At 42.8% G+C, this 26,679-nt stretch overlaps 1 long non-coding RNA gene across 1 annotated transcript; it reads left to right on the top strand.

Moving 5' to 3' along the window:
* The first annotated feature begins 232 nt into the window (after positions 1–232).
* LOC148685584 (uncharacterized) lies at positions 233–24,731 on the top strand. Its single transcript, XR_015950148.1, has 4 exons — positions 233–875; positions 20,226–20,413; positions 22,797–22,883; positions 24,618–24,731. It is a non-coding gene; the product is annotated as an uncharacterized LOC148685584 (long non-coding RNA).
* The last annotated feature ends 1,948 nt before the right edge of the window (positions 24,732–26,679 follow it).

Below are 26,679 nucleotides of genomic sequence, written 5' to 3'. Positions count from 1 at the left end.
TGATCTTCCTCTTCAGAACTGGAGTGTATATACCCTATAGTGTGTGTGTGTGTGTGTGTGTGTGTGTGTGTGTGTGTGTGTGTGTGTACACACAGTGGTACCTCGGTTTAAGTACTCAATTGGTTCCGGGGAGCCATTCACTCCCCCCCCCTCTGTGTGTGTATGAGAATGTGGTTTCCCATGCAGCAGTGTCCTGACATCGAATGTCATTCATACAGTTCTAAGAAAAAAACAAGCACCAAAGGGCAGTGTTGGGGAACCCACAGCCTATCAGATGTTGTTGTATCCAATTTCCTATCATCCCCAGCTAGCATGGCTGGTGGTCAGGAATAATGAAAGCTGTAGTTCAGCGACATTTGGAAGGCCACAGTTTGCCTATCCCAGCTCAAGGAGACCATGTTCTCCAGGAGAAGGATTCTCTGACTGCAGTAGATTAGCAGGGATGTACCCTATGCAAAAACAAATGCCTACCTAGAACCATCACAACTGCAGTCATCTTTTTTTAAAAAAAGAAGAAGCAGAAGAAACAGAAAGCCTCTTTATACTATGGCAATAAATCCCAGCCTTTGGAAGATTTAGACTCTTTCCCGCATTGGCACAATTTTAGATGAAAACATCTAAAAGCTCTCAGACATTTCAGCTGTCCATATCCTCACCTAAGAAATAAATCTCCATGTAGCAATTCCGGGCCAAATTTCCAAGGAATGTGGATTTTAAAAAGAACCAGCCATTTCAGAAGATGTGGTTACAGTGAAGTACATATCTAGAAGGAAATGTCTGGGCATTTTTATTTGGAAACAGAGTGGTTTATAAACTTCCTTTGCATCCACAACATCCACAACAGAACTTGTGTCTTGCATTTGCAGAAGATTCTGGTGAGTACCCTAAGGTGCCCTCTCCATTCATAAGGGCCCTAAATAACTGTAAAAAAAAACAAGTCTATTGAATTTGCTGCAGCTATGAAGGTTTTTATTTTTCAAGGTTCTTGCCGCATCTAAGGAATAAATGATAAATATCTGGAGAAGAGAGGGTAATATTTCTCCTCCCCCTGAAAAAAATATTATTTATTGAAATGCCTTCAGAATAAAAGAGCAATCCATTTAGTTGTTTGGAGGGTTCTAAACTGTACGACGAGGCTTCGTGAATGAAGCAGGCTTCCTCCTGCAGACCTTCTCCTCCAATGAGCGGAAGGCAATGGGACTTGGTGGTGGGGATGTGATGGGGGGGGGCGGAGCGAGCCAGGAAGGATGTTCCCACTCTTCCCATCACATGACAGTAATCACGTGAAGGCAAACCACTTGCATCTTAAATAAGCCATAGATCTTGCAGTGATCAATGCAAGATCGTCTGCAGGATCAATGGCTTTGTCATCATTGGCTATAGGCCAGCCATCTCTTAGGAGCGGAGTCCTCCTTTTTTTCTTTAAAGATAATGAGCTTCTGCAGACCCCTAGGGTTCAATAGAAGCCAGTTTGAAAGCCATCACCCTAGCAAATTAACGATACTATTTTATTTTGTAGTATTAGTGTTTGCATGAGTGGCATACACCTGAGCTAGCTGCAATTCCCCACCAAATCACACATTATTACGAGAGTAGCCTCATATTTTCTAGCGAATGTACACCTGAAGGTAAGCTTGACTTGTTCATACTGTGAGCAGGGAGATTTATTTGCTCAGATTGTACGCATATCACAGGTGAGTGAATTAAATGTTTTATTGTCTCCCACTCAGTAGGGCGCCCCTGAGAGGTCGAACCACTAAGACCAATGGGAAAGACGGCTCTGGTTATAAGTCAGTTTGATTGCATCCCATCTCATGCCGCCCTAGTCTGAGCACAGCCTGTGATGTGAAGGATATGCAGATTTTACTTCCAGGGTTAAATTTGTGAGGATCCATTCACACATGCAAGTCACCAAACGATGAGCATGCATGTGTGAATCAGCTCAACCTCAAGGCTAATACTTAAAATTGCAACCCCTCTGGAGCTCACTTCTAACCCCGTAATTCTCTGTAATGTGAAAGTCTGAAAAAAAAGGCATATGGTTTTGGGAGTTGAAGTAAAAGATCTCAGAGAATAGCCCTCCTTTTTTTTGGGAAGAGTTAAGCAAATTTATACTAATATTATCTGGCACAAAAGACAGGAAAATATATTTGGTGTTGGAATTTACCTCCCAGCATTCCCTTTTCCTTCCCATTTTGTACAGATAAAGGTATTTTTGAGGCAGATTAAGTATGCTGTGCTAGTATCTGGGTTTCCCCCAAGGCTCTTTTATTATCAGGCATTCTATAACTACATAAGTAATCATGTGATAAATATTGTGCATAATTTTGCCTAACCAAAATACAGGTTTTCATGTACCGGTGAAAGCGGATGTGTTCTGTAGTAAACAAGCTGTTGGGAAGAACACGTTTGGTGCACAATAATTACATTCTGATGGCTGACCTCAGGAAAATCAAATTATCTTTAAAGAGAAATGTAATAATGGGAGAGGGGAAATCGGGCTAGCTCTGTAGTCCCGTCTCCTTCGAGACTGTACACATGCCAGTTTAAACATTCTTCCCGGTATAATTAATGGATCTATATAATTTCCCCTATAATTAAGGCAGTTTTGTCCTCCTGTTATACATACATACCTACATACAAAATTATTTGAACTCTTTCTTTGTAGATAGTTACAGAAGATGGGAAGGGGGTGGGTGGGATCCAGGAGTATCCTGGAAACCTATGAAATGTATTTTTGCATTTTGGACTCAAAGCTGTCCATGGAGGCACAGGTTAATTCTGTGTCCAGGGCAGCTGTCTACCAGCTCCATCTGGTATGCTGGCTGAGACCCTACCTGCCTACACACTGTCTTGCCAGAGTGGTGCATAGCCTGGTTATCTCCTGCTTGGACTACTGCAATGTGCTCTACTGTATGCGAGGCTACCTTTGAAGGTGACTCGGAAACTATACCTAATCCAGAATTAGACCGCTAGACTGGTGACTGGGAGCAGCCACTGGAACCATATAACACTGGCCTGAAAGAACTACATTGGCTCCCAGTACGTTTCCGAGCACAATTCAAAGTGTTGGTGCTGACCTTTAAAGCCCTAAATGGCCTTGGCCCAGTGTAGCTGAAGGAGTGTCCCCAACCCCATCGTTCAGCCCAGACACAGAGGTCCAGCGCTGAGGGCCTTCTGGCGGTTTCCTCACTGTGAGAATTGAAGCTACAGGGAACCAGGCAGAGGGCCTTCTTGGTAGCAACACCCACTCTGTGGAAAACCCTCTCATCAGATATCAAGGAGATGAGTAACTTTATATGTTAGTGATATTAGAAGATATATGAAGGCAGCTCTGTATAGGGAAGCCCTTTAATGATTTATTATGTTTCTATCTATGTTGGAAGTCACCCAGTCAGATGGGCAGGGTACAAATTCTTCTTCTTCTTCTTCTTCTTCTTCTTCTTCTTCTTCTTCTTCTTCTTCTTCTTCTTCTTCTTCTTCTTCTTCTTCTTCTTCTTCTTCTTCTTCTTCTTCTCACTCCATCAACCCCAGCTACCATATCTAATGGTTAGGGATGATGGCAGCTGTCATCCAACATCTTCTGGAGGGCCCCTTTTCCTTTTTAGTGATAAGTGTTTAAGGACCTCTGTCTGTGTCTGTCACCATCATGCACTTCTTGGATGGACAGCTTGCAAGGCAGCACTGATCAAGCTGTGAACAATGAGTCAACGGGCACCAGTTAGTAGGTAAACAGCAATGATCAGGTTCAAGGGGCAGCAGGATCCAGATACAGTGGTACCTTGGTTTGCGACCGCAATCCGTTCCGCGGAGGCGTTCGCTCGCCGAGGCGTTCGCTTGCGGAAGGCATGCTTCTGCGCATGCGCGAAGCACTGATAGAGCGCCTCTGCGCATGCACGAGCTGTGCAGATCGCTTCTGCACATCCGACACCGCGGAACCCGGATGTAAACACTTCCGGGTCCGCGGCGTTCACTTCCTGAAGCGTTCGTAAACGAAGGTAGTCATAAACCGAGGTTCCACTGTAGCAGGAAAAAGACCAGATACTTGCAGGACCTGGGACAGATCCACTCTGAGCCCAGCTTAGCACCTAAGTAACCAAGTTTCCCCACTGAGTACCCCTCCCAGGAGCAGTAGGATTGCAAGATTATTTCCCTATACCAGGATATTTGCAGCTTATAAATAGTCAGTTTGAGCCACTGTGCAAAACTGCATTAGTTCCATGTCTTTCCTTTTTTCCATTTTTAATATTCTGCTGGGAGCCACCCAAAGTGGCTGAGGGAAACCCAGCCAGACGGAAGGGGTATAAATATTTATTATTATTATTATTATTATTATTATTATTATTATTATTATTATTATTTTCCTTTAAGCATCTCTTTACCATGAGCTTCACCTTAGGCTGCTGTTTCATAGTCATAGAGGCACAGAATTGTAGAGTTGGAAGGTGGTCATCTAGTCCGACCCCCTGCAATACAGGACACAACTATGTCTTTCACCTACACTGCATGTGTATCCTTTCCGTCATTTTAGCTCTGGGAATCCTATCCCTTATTCCTACCTTTAGGGATCTCTTCCTTTAGTCTAACTTATTCCTAGGGACCGTGTGATGTTTTATCCTAGCCCAAATGATCACATTCTCTTCGTTCAAGGATGGAATACTCATGAACACTATCTATCTATCTATCTATCTATCTATCTATCTATCTATCTATCTATATCATCTATTCCAGGCAGATTATATCTTGGGGAATCACCTTTGAGATACTGGGCACGTTGCTTAAAATGAACAGAAAGCAATTTTCAAAGCAAGTAGTGGAAAAATTATTTCCCCTTCTCAAATCTCAGAATGAATCTGTAGCTCTTACGCTGACAATCCCGTGAAGGGAAGCAGCATAACCATGCTTCAGAAGGAATTTTGGAAAGCTATGTTAGACAGTGAAACATGTTCAAGAAACACCATCTTTGTTCACTTCATCTCATTATGAAGGAGCTAAAGCAGAAAAAGAGAAGAGAAACCCCCAAAGTTCTGTCCTGCCTGGCTCAGACACATTTGCTGGTATCTCCAATGTGCTTTGGGATCTCTCTCCCAAACAGAGGGGGAGAGCGGTGGAGGTTGGCATTCACAGAGTATTTCCGAAGTGCAGATCCTGGTGGGTGTAAACTTTCCCCACATGCTCTACCACTTTGTGATCATTGGGGATTAAATTAGCCACAGAAGAAATAAATATGCTACAACAACAACAACAACAACAACAACAACAACAACAACAACAACAACAACAGTTTCATTATTTATACCCCATCCATCTGGCTGGGTTTCCTCAGCCACTCTGGGCGGCTTACAGCACATAAAAAATTGTAAAACGATAGACGTTAAAAATGTCTTGATACAGGGTTGCCTTCAGATGTGTTCTAAGAGTCAGATAGTTGTTTATTTCCTTGACATCTGATGGGAGGCATTCCACAAGGTGGGCGCCACTACCAAGAAGGCCCTCTGCCTGTTTCCCTGTAACCTCATAGTGAGGGAATCGCCAGAAGGCCTTTGGAGCTGGACCTCAGTGTCGGGGCTGAACAATGGGGGTGGAGATGCTCCTTCAGGCTGATTCCATTTAGGGCTTTAAAGGTCAGCATCAACACTTTGAATTGTGCTCAGAAATGTACTGGGAGCCAATGTAGGTCTTTCAGGACTGGTGTTATATGGTCTCGGTCTCTAGAATTGCAGGCACAGATTTTTACAATCCGGTTTGTGTCAACTGCAGACAATTCTATATTTCACAGAGTTCAAACCAATACTAAGGTGAGGTTCATAAAACTTTAACCAATTCAAGTGACCCAGAACTATAGCTTTATCTGATTGTGGCAAGAGCCATACCTATGATTTCAAAAATCTGGATTCTGGAAGCTGCACGTAAGAAGTAACCCTTCTTCTGCCCATCATTTCTAGCACTATTCCGCTTTCAAATTGTGATATGAGACACAACCCCTTAGACAAACCATTTCAAGGGGATTTTCTCAAAGGGGCAAATTACAGCTTGTTTTAATACAGGAAAACAATATGCATAATTTGCGAGAACTGAAAAGACACATTCGCCTTTATGCTCTGATTGAAGTTGATTCACAACCTTTTTGTACAATCAAATGATGTTCTTATGTTCATCTTTGGGGGGGGGGGGAGATCAGCAGTTATTCATGTCTCCTCTTGAAGGGGCCATCAAAGAAACTGGAAACCCTTATTCTAAATTGCTAATATAAAACATCACAAAAGTAGACCTGTGGGAAGTGCGGTCATATGAGGAAGATACATTTGGGCATGTAAGTTTGGTGAGCATTGTCATAAATATTAATTCCTTTGTTAGCAAAAAGTTAAACACTGTCATGAGTTTTATATTGCATGAGGACAGCTTTGTCAATGTAGGCTTGAAAAAATGAGTGAGTAAAGGGATTCAAGATCCATTGTGGTATATCGAGGCAGAATTGCTAAATATAATTCTGCAGGTACTAATGAGCATGCCTTTCAACAAATCACCTCATACACGAGGGAGAAGGAATATGCATTTCAATCTGCACCTGCAAAGTTCAAATGCTAGGCTGGTTCTAAAGTTTGAGATAACGCTATGCTGAAAAGAGGAGGCCTAGCTTTCGATAAGAACTCACATCTACACAGCCCACAGAGAGAGAAGCAGTAAAAATTGCTCAAGATTTTTATGCAATATGGACAAGTAAGTCACAGTCCTTGCAGAAAAAAAACATCTGAATCAACACACCAGTTGTCCAAGACTGCTTGCTCTCATGTAGACCCTCCACCGAGACCACAGAAGGTCAACTCAAGGCCTTTCTCAAAACAAAATGTGGTGCATTCAAATACCTGCATTGGGAAGTGACAGCTTGGATGAGATTTCCCCACGATTGGAACAACGTCTGTGTTACTTGTGGAGCTGTCCAAAGTTCTGCAGATCCTACTGTTTAAAGCCACAGTGAGCTTTGTCTCCGTTTGACCAAGTCAGCAGCTTCACACATAATTGGTTGCTTCCAATCTCTGGAGAAATTGAGGCATTGTCAAGAACTGGCAAGACTCTGAAGAGTGTGGGGTGGAGGCAGGGACCAGGAGAGTGACCCAGGAGGGGAGGCCAGCGACCTATGGGTTTTTGTGCCACCTGCAAGGCAGGAACCAGGGCAGTCCAAGACAGAGGGAGACATGAGGGATGTGGTGGAGGAAGAAGAGACTGCTCAGGAAAGGGACGGAAACAGTAGACACCTCAACATCCTCTGCACTGTTGTCTCCTAGAACCAGGAGGGGCTTGAAGAGGGAAGAACAGTGATGACTTTCATGTAGGTGGAGCTTAAACTGTACTGTACTGTGATGCTGTACTGTTTTTAATATTCGCTTGGAAGCCGCCCAGAGTGGCTGGGGAAACCCAGCCAGATGGGCGGGGTATAAATAATATATTATTATTATTATTATTATTATTATTATTATTATTATTATTATTATTAAACTGGCGGGGGAATGTGGTCCCCCATTGCTGCAACTGCGCCACAGGGCACAAATCTGGGGACAGCTGCCTAGAGGCTAGACGTGTGGTGTTTGTTTGTGTGTGTGTGTGTGTGTGTGTGTGTGTGTGTGTGTGTGTGTGTCCAGAGCACTATGGGAGCTATTGTAAGTGCTTCTTTGTCAATAATTATCAGAGATGTGTCTTCCTTGGCTGCGGTGGGATGGGGAGAACAAGTGATCTTATTTCTCCTTGGGGCACACTTCTTTTTGGTGTAGGAACCGAGATTTGTGCTACCATTTCCCTGATCCCAGAGACCAGAAAGACCAAGCAGAGGTCGAAGTGCCTTGCAAGATCAGGAATGCTGGGAGTCAACAGTGCTAAGCATTGCAAATGGGGCAGGAGGGAGGGGAGTACAGTTTTGTCCCAAAGGCTGAATCTGAAGAATCTGACAGACAGGGAATGACTTAAAGATTCACTCAGGTATGCCTAAAAATGGGTGCTGTGTAGGCAGACGATGCGGGTAAAATGCTTTGAATGAATTAAACGAACAAATATGGTGCTCAAACGCCCCTCAGGAGATTAGCAGCCTTGTTTGGGAACAACCTCCGTAGCAAGCACTTGATATGCAGAGTACTAACCTGCCTGTAATTAGCTTTCCCTGCACAGCTGAAGGAAATGTGGCGGGTTTTATTTTTTTGGTCAGAGCTTCCTGCAGATGCTTTCATTATGATTTGACAGTCACTTTACAATGCACTCTTAAAAAAAAAAAAGCAGCTGACTTTAATTGGATCCACGCTGAAACACTCCGGTCAGGGTGTTTCTCTGCAGTGCTTGTATTCATAGGCCGGCTTTCAATTTGCAAGGACAGGGGTTTCCTGTTCTGAGATGCCAGGTGCAGTTGTTTTGTGTGCAGCTGGTTACCTGGTAACCTTCCCCAACTGTGCTGAAGTGCTGACAGAGCACTGGAGGTTCAGCACACGGAGATCAACAGTAAAAGGGCCCTGTTTGTAGAAAACAGCACCCACAGGACCGATGTGGCATGCACATTGGATGGGTGCTGGGGCAACAGGGTTCGGCATTGCCAGGCACCTCCTGAGGCCCACATCCCAGGAGGGGGGAGGGGGGAGGGGGGCATTGCCAATTCTGAAAGCAACCTGACACTGGTGGTTCTTCCTCTTAGCTGTTTGTACTCCTTCACTTCTCCGCTCTCCAAGGAAGCAGTGAAAGGAGCATGGGTTGTTCTGCTTGCTCTGAGCTGGGCTGCGCTATTAGACTTAATGCCTGATGTTTTTACTGTCAGGTGTAGGGATATCCTATTTTCAGACCTGTTCACGAATGAGTGTACATTGTCATGTCAGTGTGTGTTTGTGTGACACGACAGCTGCATGACTTGAAACGTCAATATGGGCTACACTTGACAGAACTTGTTTTGAGGGGCAGATGTACAAATGCCCCCTTTTAGACTTTTCTAATAATCGAGGCATATTCTGCACCAAAACGTAGCTATTTAACTTGTACTAAGTGGTGTAACTATTTATGCTTATGTGCAGGGCTTTTTTCCAGCTGGAACTCGCTGGAACTCAGTTCCGGCACCTCTCAGGTGGGCGCCATTGCCATTATAAGAGAACAAGGGAGGCGTTCATAGTGAGTTCCAACACCTCTTTTTCTAGAAAAATAGCAGTGGGCCATATCTTTCAAAGCGGCAATCTAAAATCCCATTTCAGACATTTCAAGTGATCATTGTTTTTTGGTAAGAGCCAGCTCTCAGAGCTCTGCATGTCAAAGGACACAGGTTCAATCCTTGGCATCTCCATCTTGGGTTGGGAAAGAAATCCTGGAGTCTTGATGCCAGCAAACAATTCTGAGCTAGATGAACTGTATAAGGGCATTTCCTGTGTTAAATTATGTGTGTGTCAAGCAAATTATTCCAATGCCCACGGCAAATGAGGACAACCTCAGTATTTGGAGCAATACTTCATGCAACTTAAGAAGTTTCTGAATGCTTATGCCACAATTAAATGTTTAGGGTTAGATCCAGACTAAGTTAGTTCAGCTTTATTCCCATTGAAATCCATGCTACTTAAGTCATTCTACTAATTTCAATGAGACCTATGTTCAACTGTCTATGTCTAGATCCAACTCTTTGTCTTTATGGCAGAGGTAGCCAGCATTGTGCCCCCCCCCCCCCGAAGTTGTTGCAATACAGTTCCCATCATCCTCAGCCAGCAACGGCAGGGATCATGGATGATGGGGACTGTAGTCCAGCAACATCTGGGGGGCTACACCAGCTTTAAGATGCCACAGCAATCTGTTGCTTGCGTGTAGTTCTTGGGTGGCTTGCAGGGCCAGGTCTGCTTGGCTTTTGCTGGAGAGCTACTTCAGATGCCTTCAGACCATTCTCTGGGCCCATTGTTTTCTCGGCAATGGCTGTTTTTAGATTTGGTGGCAGCTGCTGCTATAAATACAGAGGCAGCCAAAGAGCCAATCTCTGTTTCATTGATGCCAGACAAAGCTCCCACTGCCATCAGAAGGATTGAAAACAGGACCCAAGTTAGCAAGTGTAGGATAAAGAGCAGCTTCCCTTGGGCTGTGAAACACACATTTCTGTGCTAACAAAAGTCCCATTATAGTCACTGGGGCTTCATAACCTGGAGGTGCAGCTGCACCTGCTCCACCAACCATTTTTTAGAGCTCTAAATGTGTTTTTGAGCCTTTGGGAATGATCCCCGTTGAATGTGCAGCCTCTTGCAGCTTCCTAAGAAAGAAATATTCCAGGGGGGCGGGGGACAGGGACGTAGTGTGTGTGTTTGACTCATATTCCACTTTTCCTGTTGCTTAGCCCAGTCATTTGAGCAAAATTGTATACCAGTCTCATGGTGCTATGCAAAATGAACAACACTGATTATTCTCCAGTTTTGATTTTTTGCTGGAAAGTCCTCCCTTCACCATAATTCAATTGTGTGATCATTCCCCCCTTTCCAGTCCTACTTTGCACCATCAGCAGTCTGATCTTGATGCCCATTCTTCAAGTGAATTCCATTATTCCCTATATTTCGTCTCAGTGACGCCCCCCACCCAGTCCATTTTCAGACTAAAATCTGGTGGGTTGATAGCAAGAACCTGAGCATAGTCCCACTTAGAAACTATCTGGTCCATTTCTATTTCCTTGATGCAGCCCAGGATCCCCTTACAAATGCAAAACAAAAACAAAAACAAAAAACACCAATTTCATTCAGTGGGGAAAATAATACCGAGCATGGTCTCGGCGAGAGAGTTGAGGCTGTGATGAGATGATCCTTAACACTCAGAAGCAAGCATAACTCTGACAAAAGGTGTGGGAGCAACAAAGTGGAGACTGGCGAGGCTGAGTTTTTAGAAACATCTGGCCATTAATCTCAGCATTGGGGACTTCTGAAACATTGGCAAGTCTGCTCCAGCTGGCCCTGGGACCGCTGCTTCTGCATTAACAGGTAAATCGGCCAGATGGCCTCCAGTTTTACTACTGTTTCTGATATGGATGATGAGTTCTGATCCCCAATGAGCAATACGCCTTCCAAAAACCGAACATTTGTATTCACCTTTTGACCACACCAAAACAATGTAATCATTGAAGAAGCCCCCTATCGTGATTAGAGTGGAGGACAAAATAGAAGCTTGTTTGCTACTCGGAGAGGAAGCAGCCAGAAGCCTGTGTATGTGTTTGGGGAGACATTGGAATTAATTTTAGACAGCTGCGGCTACATGCATTTTTTGCCATCAGGCAAAAACAGCATTTTCAGTACGAAGCAGGGTTTTATTTGTTTCCCGTCTGTATGTTTTAAGAAAAGGCAGAGCCCTACACAATATGACTATAAGGCTGGACATATCAAATATGACTGCCTGAAATGTGATGCCTGAAATTTCTGACCCCGGTAATATGCAACAAATAATTCCATCATCTCGAGGGAGGTGTTGGATGCTTTTATGTTTGTTTGTTTCTGGGACACTCAGAAAGCCACATGAAAAGAAAGTATCTTGCTCTGGGTTGTGTCGGCTCCTTTACACGCTGGGGAGCTTAATCACATTGCTCTCTCAATTTATGGATTTATGCAATTTTATGAATTGCTTTTCCTGCTCTGATGTCAGAGTGCTCAAAGCTAAGCACAAAGCTGCAGAACTAGGAGAAAGACAACAACAGTCCACAAACTTGAACACATTTGTTGGCAGCAAAGGTTGTAATTGCTAAGGTTTGAAAAGGAGCAACTATCCCAACATACAATTTGTGGAGGGACAAAATCTCATAGTAAAGAAAAGCAGCAAGGGTATAGGGAAAGCCAGGAGATTTTTCTATTAATATAGCATAGTTTAAACTTTCCTGAAATTAACTCATGAAATGAAAATACATGCATCAGCTGGAGATACTGGAAACCAGAATTGTTAATTTGTAATGATAAGTTAAGGGCCTAAGAGGAAGGCTTGTTGACTTTCTTTTTAATTTTTCTTCAGACGATTCTTTTCATGCAGTCTTTCACATACTTTCATATAGAATATTTAAATAGCTGGCTTGAATTGATATTTCCTTTGCGGGAAGAAAACAAAACGTAATTACAGTAATGATCACATAATGAAAAGAAAACAAAATAATGGTTGCACTGACTCATTATGTGTGTTGGTCCAATACTGGAATAAATATGATCTGTTTTTCAACTAATGTATCATCTTGTAGCCCATCACTTATTCTTATATAATTAGCGAGCTTTACCATTTCCGCTAACAGCCAGATTTATTTTTTTAAAGAAAAACAATGACTACAAATAGTTTCTTTGTTGTCCTGCTTTGCAGCTATATTGGTTCTTCAAGCAGTGTTGCCAGCCCAGAATCCCAAATAGTTGAGTGATCCCTGGTTCTGACTCTTTCCCTTTTGCATCAGGTTGTAAGAGGCAGACATCTCATCTCTCTTGTCTGGGACTGAATCTGGGGGTTTTGTGCATGTGTACCCCATTGAGCTATGGGCTCTTCCATGCTCTGGGTTCTCTGCCAAGCATTTTTGTAAGCATTACTGAGTGGTGCCCTCCTTATGTGCTGAGGAACTTGCCTCTCCAGTGAGCATGTGAATCATCCAGCTTGCAGAGGAATTTAAAACACTATAAAGAGGCATTGGATTGTCAAAATCCTTGCAGTTAATTCTTAATTGGAAGTGCATTTCATTTAGCAACCTCATATGCATCAAGCCGTCTCTTGCACATCAGACCAGGGGAGCCACCTCTGCCATTTAAACATTTCAAGAAGCACTACTTTCCATGTGGCTGACAGTGCTTCTTCAATAGTGTTTGGAGCTGAGCTCTGAGGATGCATATCAGGTTGCTAAATTAATACACGACCAATTGAGAATTGAATGGAAGTTCTTGGGCAACTCAGCACCACTTCATACTTGTGCTTTTAAATTCCTGTGTGAACACAATGGCATTTAGCAAGCATGTTCATAAATTCATTAATAACTATTAATGCACGCTCTTGCCAGCAATGTAAAAAAAGATCTCTGAACCTTTGATGAAACAAATATATTATTAAAGATGGCACTGGCTGCAAAACACGGGGTGATCTTTTGAATGATTAAAGATAGAAGCAAATTGTCATTTTTTCTTTATGTTGTTATTGTTTATTATCTCACGGAATTCTTTGAAGAGAACAGACAAACAGTAATCAAACTAGAAAAACTCAACTACACAGATAAGATTTCGGAATCAAAACAATTTGTAATATTCCTTCACACTGCAGGTTGGACTCCTGGAATTTCTGATAGGGCTGAACGAAATTCAGACACCACAAAGAGTTATCATACAACTGTAGCAGGAGATAAGAGCATTGGCTCCAGAAGGAAGTGGAGAGGTTAGGGGCATCTTATCCCAACTGGCAAACTCTCAGAAATTGTGGTATTTCCTTTCCTCATTCCTTTATCTCCATGCCAGGAAAATGTTCACCCTCTTAATTTATTTGTTTCTGGCTGCTGTTAAAGGCACAGGAACAAACAAATACAGCTGGCAACTTGACTGTCCACAACTCACTAAACATCAAGTAGAATTTTCTGATGGTAAGAGCCATTTGACACTGATGGAATCTCCTTTCTTGGGATTTTTTTAAAGCAGAGGTTGGATGGTCATCTGTCATGGATGCTTTAGCTGAGATTCCTGCATTGCAGGCGGTTGGACTAGATGACCCTCTGCAATGTAGGAATCTCAGTTCTCAATTCTACGATTCCCTATCTGTAGTGTTATCACTTATTTGCCATCGTAGCTAAATGGAGCCTTTGTGAACTAAGGTAATATGTTTGGTTTGGCATTCCTCTATCTTGGGAGACAATGGAAGAGTGCATTTTGGGGGGTAAAGTCAAACTGTTGGAAGATTACAGCACTTGCAGTGGCTGTAGAGACCGATATGGGAGAGACATGTTTTGTTGCAGCTGGGGCAGAGGACGATGTCTGGTTGTGCTAGCTGCCAGTATTATGGGGCAGAAATAATAAACAAGAAAGAGGTGATGATTACATTATGATGCTCTCTTTGTAGGCTGCGAAAGACATTCGTCTGGCTACTGTTGGAAACATAATACTGCACTGGAAGGACCACTCTGGAAATATTTATACTAAAGAGCAGTGCATAAATCTACAACGTAAATAAATAAAACATTCATTTTCTGGTCTGGCAAGTCAGTTCTGTTCAATAGTGTACCCATGAAGTAAGGGACTAAATTGCTGTGTAGTTTGACACGGCGAGCTGATATGAATGAACGTTTGCATTAAAGCAGAGAGAGAAAGGCCAGAGTACATTATGGCTTCTGAAGCTGACAATGTGCCATCATTAAGACTGATAGTCAAATCTTTATGCCTGCCTGCTTTATTCAATAGTGTCCCATTACAGATTGACCTCACATTATTGGCAAAAATATATTCTATTAAAATTAAAAAAGGCTTTTATATTCGTGTCTCTCTCCCACATTTCTTGTTAGTGAAAGTGTACCCTCTTAGAGCAGTTTTAAATTGCCTCTTGGTGGATTATAGCATAACAGGCTGCAAATATAGGAGTTTGTGTTTGAATATTCCCTATATAGAGAAAAATCTTCTACATAAAAAAACCCAGTATATCAGGGGAAAGCCTTCTAGCCAGCCTTATCCCTGTCAAACTATTTATGAATGGGAGGTCTATGTGTTTTAAAATAAAGGGATGCATTCACTGTTGCATGTGCATAGCTCAATTTCGTTATGACACTCTGGCTGTTATCCTGTGGCCATTCTGGGTTCATGAATTGGTTAGTCCTGGATGGGATAGGATGGCATTCCCCCGGAAGAATGAGGTTTGCAGGCTGGGCAGGCTTCTTGCTTCTACTCTGTCCCTAGAAGCCCATGTGCCACCAATTGCCACAGAGCGACTATTTCCAACTCCAGCTGCATCACCAGCTATGGCTATTCTTGGATAGCGATAACCCAGCCACAGTAACCCATCATTTAGTCATCTCCTGATTATCCTACTGCAATGCATTCTGCATAGGGCTGCCCTTGAATACAGCTGAGATATGGCAGCTAGAACAAAATATTGCTGCCAGGGTATATAGACTGTCTTGGCTGTTGGAGACCACATGATTTCCACTGGCTGCCTATTTGCTACTAAGCCCAATTCAAGGTTTCAATTCTGGCATACAAAGCCCTGGATGGCTTGGAAGCCAGGTATCAGAAGGGACCTTTTGGGGGGGGTTAATTAACAACAAAATTAAGAGAATGAGTGTTTCAAGAGAATGAGTGTTTTATGGAAGAACGGATGCCTTTTTGGACTATTCAAGAAATAATATGATGAACTCGCAAGCAAGATTTGAGCTATAAGGAACAGAAGTAATTAGCTTCAGTAGCACCTTAAAGACCAACTAGAAGCTTCAGTAGCACCTTAAAGACCACACTAGAAGAAGTGTGCATGCACACGAAAGCTCATACCAAAATAAAAACTTAGTTGGTCTTTAAGGTGCTACTGAAGGAATTTTTTTATTTTGCTTCGACTCAGACCAACACGGCTACTTACCTGTAACTAGAAGTAATTAGATTATAATATTGTTACTATTTGGTAGGTAGAAGGCAGGGTGTATCAGAAGAAGAGAAACAACAACTCCATGGGAAAAGGGGTGGGAAATCGACAAAAAAAGAGAGAAAAGACGAAATTGTGTTTTTTGACTGTATATGTTATTAATGTTGAAACTGAATAAAATATCATTGGAAAAAAGAAGGGCCCTATTTCTGTACTGTCCTACCCATGCTCTTCATAAGGGTCTTTTTTGTCATCTCCAATCCTGCTCCTTGCGTCCGTTGTACGGTACAGACAGAGACAAAGAGCTGTTTTCTGGAGAGCAAAGAGATTAAATACTCAGCCAATGTGATGGCAAACATAGACAGGATTGAAGCGTGGAAATTGGAAAGAGATCTGTGGCTGACAACACGGTTCTGTGCAGGGGAATAATCTCCAAGCATTCCATAGGTGCAAAACTGCCTCTTCTTAACTCCCCCCACACACCCAAAAAGAGAAAAGAGAAATCCCAGATCAGATGATGGCTCATAGGTTCTTATGCATTGCCAAGAACACTTAGTAAGTTTAAACCCCCTTGGATTAGCATTACACAAATCATTCCAGATCTCAAATAATGTGACCCATTTCCAATATAGCAACCGCTGTTTGTGAAGGAACACATTCCGGTCTCAAAAGTTCCATAGTAATAAAAAGTGGAATACATCACTGAAAAACATTAGCATGCACCCACTTTTCCTCTGCTTCAGATTGTTCCAGATGTTCATAGCCCTTAGGTGGTCGTAGGGATAGTGGGCAAGTATGTTTTCAGCTATTCCTGCCACTTTCCCTTAAAAAAATAAAAATAAAGTCAAAGTAAAAGCAGTGAGATACAGCTAGTCATTAAAAGGATACACCATACACCAGGGTCTCTCCAACCAGCTTGTTCACATTTACATAGCTGCCAAGTTTTCCCTTTTCTCGCGAGGAAGCCTATTCAGCATGAGGGAAAATCCCTTTAAAAAAGGGATAACTTGGCAGCTATGCATTTATGTTTGGAAACATCCTTTGCTGATGGGTTTCCACTTTCCTTACACAGGCTCATGTTTTGCTCCATTCTCTTCAGAAAAGCAGAGGTGCTGCAGGAATAGGTAGGTAGGCAGGCAGATGGAACACTGATTGTATTATGACCAATATGATGTCAGCCTGCTTACCTATAGCTGCTTTACATAGTGTACTATAAAGTGGCCCCTCTCTTTAAGAGGCATGTGTCATGTGCAACAGGTGGCTTACAAAGTCATGTCTTAATAGCCTAAGTGTGTCTAGTCAACACACACACACTGCTTTGGAGGGAACAAACTGCGGGATAACCAGCCTCATATACTGTAGTCAACACGCTTAAGTCTAATTAATCCACAAAGGGGTTAATGCCATAGAGTAAACTGTCCTGCCATGCTTAGCTAGGTCACCCCCCTCACCTTGGGAGGGAGGTAATCAAGCCTCTTGTTGTACCTCCGTCTATCTGAGAAGCTCCACATATGAGGTCTGAGCTGGTTGCTGCTGCTGCTCAGACCACATGGCTCTAACAAGCCTCTCTTGAGTTCCTATAACAAAAATTTGGAAATTTTCACCACTTTGGAACTAAACCCAGTTTTACTGCCTGTGTGGCTTTTCTGATTGATGTATGGAAAAGCACATGAACCTGACTTTTTAAGGCTTTGTAAGTAAACCGTTTTAAACTTACTATACTAGTGGTCTTTTCCTATGCGGGGGAAGAGGGCACTATTTTGGAACTCGCTTGGAAAGACATATTTTTAAGGTCTAACAGCCTATGTGCCCATGCTTTGCTGCATGTTTTGTGATTTCAAATACCTGCTGGGGTTCTCTCACCAAAGACTACCTGCTTCAAACTTGGATCTTGGCATCCAGGAATTCTCCTTTTATACCTATTTTTTTCCTTGCCACCAACACAAACTGGTATCTTCCTCCTTGGTAAGAAGGTTGGCTGCACACTTGGGGAACCCTTGCAAGATGTTGCTAATCTTCCTGATATTTGGCACCAGCTGAATATCTTTCTCTCACCATAAGACTACTGGTATAAGTCCACATGCTACTAGAAGAAATTTTTCTATTTTGTTTTTATTTTGTTTCGACAGCAGACCAACACGGCTACCTACCTGTAACTAGAATTAATTCCACTGTTCTAATGGAATGTTCTTGGATACTTTTTATTGTGTTTTATAATGCTGTTTGGTGCCCTGAGATCTTCTGTGATGAAGGTATGATAGAAACACCATTTCCCTCACATAAATACATATGTATAAATATATAACTCCTAGGGCCGGATTTAGGTTTGATGCTACAAAGGTAATGGGGCCCTTTATATGTCCAGCTGTCCTTTGTCAACAACAAATTGCCACTGTTTTTTGTGTTGAATATATGCTATATGGTAATTTATGGACCTAATAGGTATCTAAAGCCATTTGCACATAACAAAACATGTATTTTATCAGAGTAATTTGTTTTTTATCTTATAGTTTGGAAATGTACATCCAGTTGTTTTTTTCCTTTGAATTTTTTTGGGGCCCCCAAAAAGTGGGGCCCCTAGGCTATAGCTTGTTTAGTTTATATGTAAATCCGGCACTGAACACAGCCAAGTGACTCGACCTGCTTCAGGCAGCATCATTAGTGGGGATGGTAGAGAGGGATAGACGAAAGCAAGAATTGGTATCGGAATGGGGTAGCAAGACTTTTGAAAGTGTTGACCATAGCAGCATGGAGGTGTCATTTGGATTCTGCTTCAGGCAGCAAAATGTCTCAGGTCATAGAATAATAGAATCATAGAATTGTAGAGTTGGAAGGGATACCAAATAATGATCCTCTAGTCCAGGCATCCCCAAACTGCGGCCCTCCAGATGTTTTGGCCTACAACTCCCATGATCCCTAGCTAAGAGGAACAGTGGTCAGGGATGATGGGAATTGTAGCCCAAAACATCTGGAGGGCCGAAGTTTGGGGATGTCTGCAGTCTAGTCCAACCCCCTGCAATGCGGGAATCTCAGCTAAAGCATCCATGACAGGTGGCCATCCAACCTCTGCTTAAAAACCTCCGGGGAAGGTCCACAACCTCCCGAAGGAGACTGTTCCACTGTCAAACAGCTCTTATTGTAACTTGAAGTCATTGGTTCAAGTCCTAGTACCCTCCCTGTCAACTCTTTGTTAATTCATGAATCATTTCTACCTCAGTTTTTAACTTGGCTACCTAGAAAAGAGAAAAGAAAAACCCAGGGCAGGGACTTTGGAGTGTTACTGTTTGTTCTTGCCCCTGATTGTAAAGTCTACCCTGCAATGAATTTGCGTTGGGGGTTTTCTAGAAGGGAATAGCGGTCTGAAGTTGAGGCCATTGTACAAATTAAACATGCCTGTCTAGAAGTCAAGGTATCAGCAACTGCAAGTGTCTGTGTCAGCAAGTTTTTAGGCCTTAGCCTGCATCTGGAGATGAATTACTGCCTCAAATGGTGCTAGAGACAGCTGCAAACATTCTCCTGAAGATGAGGTAAGGACAACGGGAAGAAATGGCTGGTGTTTTTCTTCATCCCCGTCAAATCCCAATACACCAGAAAAATAATAATAATTTTGAGCAGGGCAGAAAGCTACCTGTCTAAACAAACAAACCTGGCTTTACATTTTAAAAATAAATAAAGAGCAGGATGGAAATCGCAGGGAGGGTTGCATAGGCTGGGCGAGGCGTGCATTTGAAATGACAGGGAAAGATAAATCTGGTGGCATTGCACCCACTTCCACTGGCTAGTAGAATATTAAGTTTAAGAGCAATGTTTTCCTTCAGCTTTTGGTTTCAAGCAACCCACGATTTGGAGGGAAAACAAGCTCACTCATGAATAACACTCTTGTATTTTATTTTATTTTAACTCAGATGAGCTCAGTTTAAAGTCCTCTCCCATGAATGAGTTAATTGTTTTAAACGTTTGTGTATGAAAATAAACTCCGAAGCCGTAAGGTTTTCTGAGGCAAGAGACTTAACTTTAGGGTTCAAGGGATTTACGTCGGCTCCCCACATGCTAATCAACACAAAAACACAACAGGCTAAAATGTTTTAAGAACAACTAGTTAGTGCCTTGTCAAGTGGGCTTACCCTGCTGTTAATTTTAAGGATCTCCATTAAACAAGCAACGTAGCTGGAACTGGGCTTTTTTTACAGATGGGCGGCACACCCACTGACTTTTTCCATGGCTTGAATAACACTTTCTCTTCAGGCATCAGCGAACGGGGATTTCCCACCTCAAGGCAGGCCCATAATGAACAAAGGCATTGGACTGGATTATCTTCCCCAAGCGAACATAAATAATCTCTACGCCGAAATTTTATTGGTGTAAGCCAGTTGACAGAAAAACCTCTGGTTTACCATCATGTTCAATGTGCAGCTGGTTTTCTTTATCTGTTTGTTTTCAACTCTCAGACAGCATCCAGATTGGTTCAAGAGCTGGGACAAACTGATGAAACTTCTTTTGAATATTCTTGTGCCAAGCTGCCTAAATAATTCTGAATGTTCTGGTTTCAATGTCAGGCAACAGATGTCTGCCTACTTCCAGACCATGGAACCAGTTGTAGGCATGAATGCTTTGTTTCCATGGGGAATTGCATTATTGCATCAGGATGAATTCTTGCATCAGAATGATGTCTGTCACACCCACAGATCTTGGAGCCAGGAAATGGTGACTATATTGCCTGTAGCAGTGGCTCTCAGTGGCCTGGTGCAAAGTTCCAGGAAGGTATAGGATCCAGAAGCAAGATGGTGCTCACAAGACAAGACACGGATGGGTTGAATAACTCCAGTCACATTGTCTGGGTTTTGACATTGTTTTTGCATTGGAACCCTTAAAGGTATCTGGCAAGTCATTCTCTTTTACATTTCTGAATCTTGATTGTTGCTACCAATGGTAGGGGTTGCCATAATTCAAGAAGTAAAAATCCAGACCCAAAAGTTGTTGAGCTTTTTGGAATTCACCCACAAGAGGCAAAGAGTGATACAGTCATACCTTGGTTTAAGTATGCTTCGGTTTGAGTACTTTCAGTTTAAGTACTCCGCGGACCCATCTGGAACGGATTAATCCACTTTCCATTACTTTCAATGGGAAAGTTTGCTTCAGGTTAAGTACGCTTCAAGTTAAGTACAGACTTAACTTAAACCGAGGTACCACTGTACTTAAACACGAAAATTGTTGGTAAAAACCTAAACATTTTGCCAATTTCCCCCTGGGTGTTAACTTCACCATTTGAATACCGAACATGTCCAGGAAATTCTGGATATATGGCAACCCTAATCAATGGCCAGTGTATAATTTGTTTATCTAATCTTAGGAGCTCTCTGATGAATTTGCTTCTGATGATTGTATCTTTTCCTTAACACCTACTTCAGATTGTGGAGTTGGGTAAGTTTAATAACTTGATCCAGATTTTGAAAAAATGAAGGTCATTCTGATGGGTACAGAGAGGTACAAGAGAAGCTAGTGGGTAAGGCACTGAAGAAAGCAGGATAAGCCCAGAGCTCTTGAATAAATTAGTACACCACTGGTGCACTTTATTGGGTCTGGTTATAAGTAAAACCTTTGTTGTGAGAACTCATGACATGCCATTGGCAAAGTAAACAAAGCCTGAAAGACAACAACCACTATTCCTAGAAAAATCAAGGGAACATTCCAAATGTTCGGTCCCTTTACTCACATCTGTATGTGTTCTTGTTGGAGTGCATATTTATGTACTACAGTAGGAATACATACTGATGTGAATGTCACATTGGATTGCAAACAGCCTTCAGTCAAACAACCTCCGTCAAAATTTCTGCACATTAGAAAACTTCCTCACCAGATGCACAAAGAATTCCATCCCCTATAATTGCATATCATCACCAGTGTATACTGTCTGGCGTCTTCCATGTGCCAAATGCAATTATCTATGGTTGACACAAATGTTCTTACTGAATATTGCCCCTATTTTATAAACAAAAGCTGGTGCCTGATGCAGGGATTCCAAACGGGCTTAAACGGCAGCCAGCCCCTTTTCTGTTGAGCAGAACGTCTTCTAAGGAAAATACGCAGAGGAACACAGAAGTTAGAGCAAGGATTTCCAAAGTGTGTGCTAAGATGCAATGAGAATAGCTGAAGTATGCCTTGAAAAATTAAACCACCGCTTTCAATGCAAATGCTGTTCTGTGCTATAAAAATGGGAGGCAGGGAAGACTTTGGTAATCTTTGGTCATATGGTGCACTGAGCGAGGTCAAAACTTGGTGCCCCCAAATGGATCTTCTCTATGATGGATCTTCTCAATTTTGCAGCCCCTTGGCTCAGTGCCGTGCGGGGCAATTGCCTGCTTTGCCCTAAAACTGGTGCTGTGGGGAGGACCCATGCGGCCTGACCACCTCTCACTGGGCCCCTCCCTAGACACAATGCTAACTACATCACTTGAAGTTGTGTTCTGGGTTGGGTTTTTTTAAAAAAATGTATTAAGGTTTACTCCTGTCTCAGGACTGTGTTGTGTGAGTTTTTAGTCCTTTTCCTTCTTTGCCGCTGTTCCAATGAAAACAGCCTCCTCATAAAGGGAGCGGGGTTCTTTTAGCCCTGGAAGGGAAGCTTCCACTGGATGCACAGAGACCTGAGGCATGTAAAGCCTGCAGGTGCTGATTATACAGTACATGCGATCCTGCTCTCCCTCTATACGCCAGCCCTCACAGTTTCTGATTTTGTGGAAAGGCTCATGAGCCTTGCCATGATAACTGCATTTTCTAACTATTGCTGCTTTGTCCCAGAGTGCTTTGCTGCACCTTGAGATCTTCTGCATTAGGGGAAATCCCTTTTCAGACTCTATATTTGAGTTAACGGAATACACGTGATGGTGGGGCGGTTTGGGTGGGGCATTAAAGTGGCGGCGTGGAGCAGGTTCCTCTCGCAAACAGATGTTCCCATGAGTGCATGCGGATTTGAGGAAGAGCCTGCCACCACAAATTTGCAGACTCCCTGACTTGTGCACACTTAGCCCTTAGAGAACATTTGAAAGAAGCTGGCCTTGCCATTGTGTTCATGGGGGCAAGGCCTGCAGGGAGCACCGTGTGAGCAGAACACCACTCCTTACACACTGGCAGGCGATGAACCAGACAGCATCCTGCAAAACTGCATGGCACTGGCAACCGGCTGCATTGCTGTTCCAGGTTGGGAGTGTGTTTGGCAGTTGCTAGGTAACCGTCAAGTGTTTTTCCTCTTTTCCTTACAGCGGGCAAAGCAACCGGTTGAGGATGCCACTTCGTGCTGGCACTTCAAAGGGCTTAAACGATCAGGCCAGTAGGTCTCTTTCTACTAGGTGGGCTGGGAAGATAATAGATATAAATGGGTACATAAGAGGGCTGGGGGCAGGGAGTCGTGATTTTGTGGGGCAAATACTATGCCTCCCCTCCCCTTTGTGGCTTTGTTATTTCAGTGTTATTTAAAGTCAGGCTACACATTAACCGGGTGGAAAGCAGTCTGGCGTCTTCTTCTTCTTCTTCTTCTTCTTCTTCTTCTTCTTCTTCTTCTTCTTCTTCTTCTTCTTCTTCTTCTTCTTCTTCTTCTTCTTCTTCTTCTTGGAAACTTGAAGAAGACCATGTCAGGGAGAACAAACAGACGTTGTTGGGCTCCTCCTTTGATCTGCTCCAGCCAATATTGCCAATGTCGAGGGATGATGGGAGATGTACTGTACTCCATCAATATTTGGAGGACCACAGATTCCCCATCCCTGTCCTAAAGGAAGGATCGCAGAAGTGCCTTCCTTGCCCTGCACAGCTGAGAGGAAGAGTGTCAAACTCATGCTTGAAACAAGGATCACCCCATACCAATTTTCCCCTTCTTCTGTTGACATTTCTTCCTTGCACATCTCACACCAAGCAGCAATGCTAGGATTCCTTTCCGTTGATGTGGCTCATGCGTCCCGTCTTCCTGGTTTTTCCTGTTCCGGCAGCAATGATAAGATTCTTTCCCTCGAGATCTCTCCTGTAGCTCAGCTTCCCCAGTGATCCACCCTCTGACTTTTAGGGAACAGATGCAAGTCTTTGCTAATTGAGAAGGGTAGGTGTTGAGGTGCAGTCCCCTAACTCCCTGGGGAAGCAGCAACAACTCCACTGTCAGGAGATGACGTGAGGGTTGCTGCCCCACCACACGACCTCCTACCGTGGACCTACCCTGTTTCCCTCAGAAACTGGCCCTGGGACCAGTACCTGAAGGGAACTGAGTGATTGTGTGGTTAGGCGGTTACTGGGGCTTTTTCCCCAGCCGGAACTCAGTTCCAGCACCTTTGAGGTGGGCACCATTGCTATTCTAAGACAACAAGGGAGGTCTTCATGGTGAGTTCTGGCACCTGTTTTTTTTATAAAAAATAATAGAAAAATAGCACTGCTGGTTGCTATGATTGCCGCAATCAACATATTCTGGCCCCAATGTCCGTACTCACAATGGCAGCCTGCAATGAAGAAATTAACACAAATAATATTTTCTCTTCAGCTTTATTTCCATGCCAGTGAAGTCTTTGCTCAGGTAAACGCTGACCCGTCAGGTTGCTGCTAAAGACAGAGGAGCAAGGTCAGTTAAAAGAAAGGGAGGCAGCAAAAGTGGCTATTGTAGCCAAGCGATTAAGAGAGTCCCCGATATGCCCACGTACCCAGACGTGTTGGTAAGATCATGTCCCAAGTCACAACCATCAAGATCTGATCCTGCTTTAGTGTTTGAAATCTGACACAAATCATTGCCTGAGGCTTCAAAGGCCTCTCTGGCAGGTATGAGGGTGAATTACCTGTTTCAGATCTGAGTGACTGTTGAAAGCATACATGTTGCCTCTGAAGAAAAGCAAGTAAGATCTGAAAATGGTATCTGTCAGTCTTGCAAAGTTGTCATGGAAAAGAAAAGAAAACCTCCTGTCTCACGAAGATGCAGACAGATTGAGGGGGAGGCGGGTAGGAGCAGTATCACGCTTGCCTGTCAAATATGCACCTTGTTTTCTATGCAGGCAATATATTAAGTTTTGTTGTTGTTTTTTAAAAAAATGCTTTTTGTTTTTGTTTTGCAGGAGATCAAAGCAAGTGGTCAATAAATGTTGGCTTCAATGTCAATAAAGAAGACCCCCCCCCGCTGTATTTTGACATCAAATGAATATTAAAATATGCACAACTTTCTCCCCTGACCTATGCCACTTCATACACCATGTATTTTTCTACAAAAAGAGGCAGTTTGTTTGAAAGTCACATGTGCCCCACTTGTTAAATGAAGGCATTACTAAAAGGGCAGCAGGATGACTGAGACATGAATGGAGGGAATGAAACACTGCATACCTGCAGTACTGAGGGTCTAAATGTCTTCTATATGATAAAAATTCTCATTTATTGACACAATAAGCACTTTATCTTTATGCAGAAGTTAAGATAAGGTGTTTTCCATTCAGTGTTAGTTTTCCCAGCCAGCCTGAAGGAAAAAATATGTGAGTTAAAGACTAGATAAAAAGGAAAAGACCCCCTGACGGTTAAGTCCAGTCAAATTCAACTATGAGGTGGGGTGCTCATTTCCACTTTCACGCCAAGGGAGCCACTGTTTGTCCACAGGCAGCTTTCTGGGTCATGTGGCCAGCATGACTAAACTGCTTCTGGTGCAACAGGACACTCTGATGGAAGCTAGAGTGCACATAAACTCTGTTTACTTTCCCGCAGCAGCGGTACCCCCGGGTATAGGGTGGTATATGAATTCAATAAATAATAATACTATTTATCTACTCACGCTGGTATGCTTTCAAACTGCAAGGTTGGCAAAAGCTGGGACAGAGTAATGGGAGCTCACCCCATTGCGCAGATTCAAACTGCTGACCTTACGATCGGCAAGTCCAAGAGGCTCAGTGGTTTAGACAGATCCCAGTTGACATCTCACAAAATTGAACTCCTGTTCTATAGACAATAATCCTTTCATATATATATATATATTACATTGAACTGGAGTCAATGTAACATTACACAAAGATGTTGTAATTGGGGGCATTCGATCCCAATAGCCATGTAATAAAATATTTTTTACAACCAGAAGAAGATTAAAGTAAGAGCATTTGTGCACACCCATGTGCTTGTGTCTGGGAGCATGTCTGTTGTTTTCAAGCGGTTATGAATATGGAAGCCTGGTGAAAAGCCAGCTGTGTCCCTTCACTGGAAAATCCTCAGAAACCGATTTCCCACAAGTTCCACTTCTGCTCCATTTGCAAGTTTCCTGAATGAAATATTGGATTTTAAAGACATTTTCTCTTTCCTTTTTGGGGTTGGGAGTCATTAACAGAGATTAGCTGGATAAATAGGGGGAAGCGATTTTTAAACTGTTTGCAAACTTAATGTGAAGAGCCCAGCCTTGCAAATTATCACATCTAATCAGGGATGCACGCTTCACTGCTTCAGTAATTGTACTAGTATTAGTCAAATTCTTGTTGTCTCCTCATTAGCCATGAAAAGGAAACTCAAGATGTACTTCATTAGAGGTTCCTGGAAATAAATGGTATGGGGAAGGGGAGGAAGGAAGAGATGCTCTTGATATGCAAGGAACAATTGTGCAAGAGAAGACAAGAACAGGCATGATTTAACTATTATTCTGGATCTTTTGCAAGTAACACTAAACCACATTTTCCCTCATCTGATTCTGCTTTTCTGACAGAAAAAAAAATCCTTGCAGCCTAATATATCTGAATGGCCTGGTGGGAATTAATGAATAGCGCTCTGAATATTTCACGCTTTCGATTGGGGGTTGAAATGCTTTAATTTGGATGGGAATTTCTCCTGAACAAAGTATTTGATTGCAAACCTATGCAGAAGGGAGTAAATCCCACGACGAGCATTGAAGCTTGCTTCAGTCTTGTAAACATGGGTAGTAATACTGGCATTAGGCTGTACCAATATTACTGGGATCTGGGTTCTACCACAGATAGGGCCTTTCCTTCTCTCAATAAATTGTGCATCTGACACACACAAGATGCAGAAGAAGGCTGCCATAATAGGGAGCAGTCACTCTGGTATGGGAATACATGGTCCTTCAAATATCCTGGATCCAAGCAAAATAGGATTTTAAAGGTAGTCATCAATGTTTCAAATAGGCATAGCTGGATA

This window comes from Zootoca vivipara, chromosome 5 (assembly GCF_965207765.1).
Source record: "Zootoca vivipara chromosome 5, rZooViv2.hap1.1, whole genome shotgun sequence".
NCBI classification, from domain to species: domain Eukaryota; kingdom Metazoa; phylum Chordata; class Lepidosauria; order Squamata; family Lacertidae; genus Zootoca; species Zootoca vivipara.
Note: the sequence above shows the minus strand (reverse complement) of the source record. Positions and strands in the feature narration are given on the sequence as shown.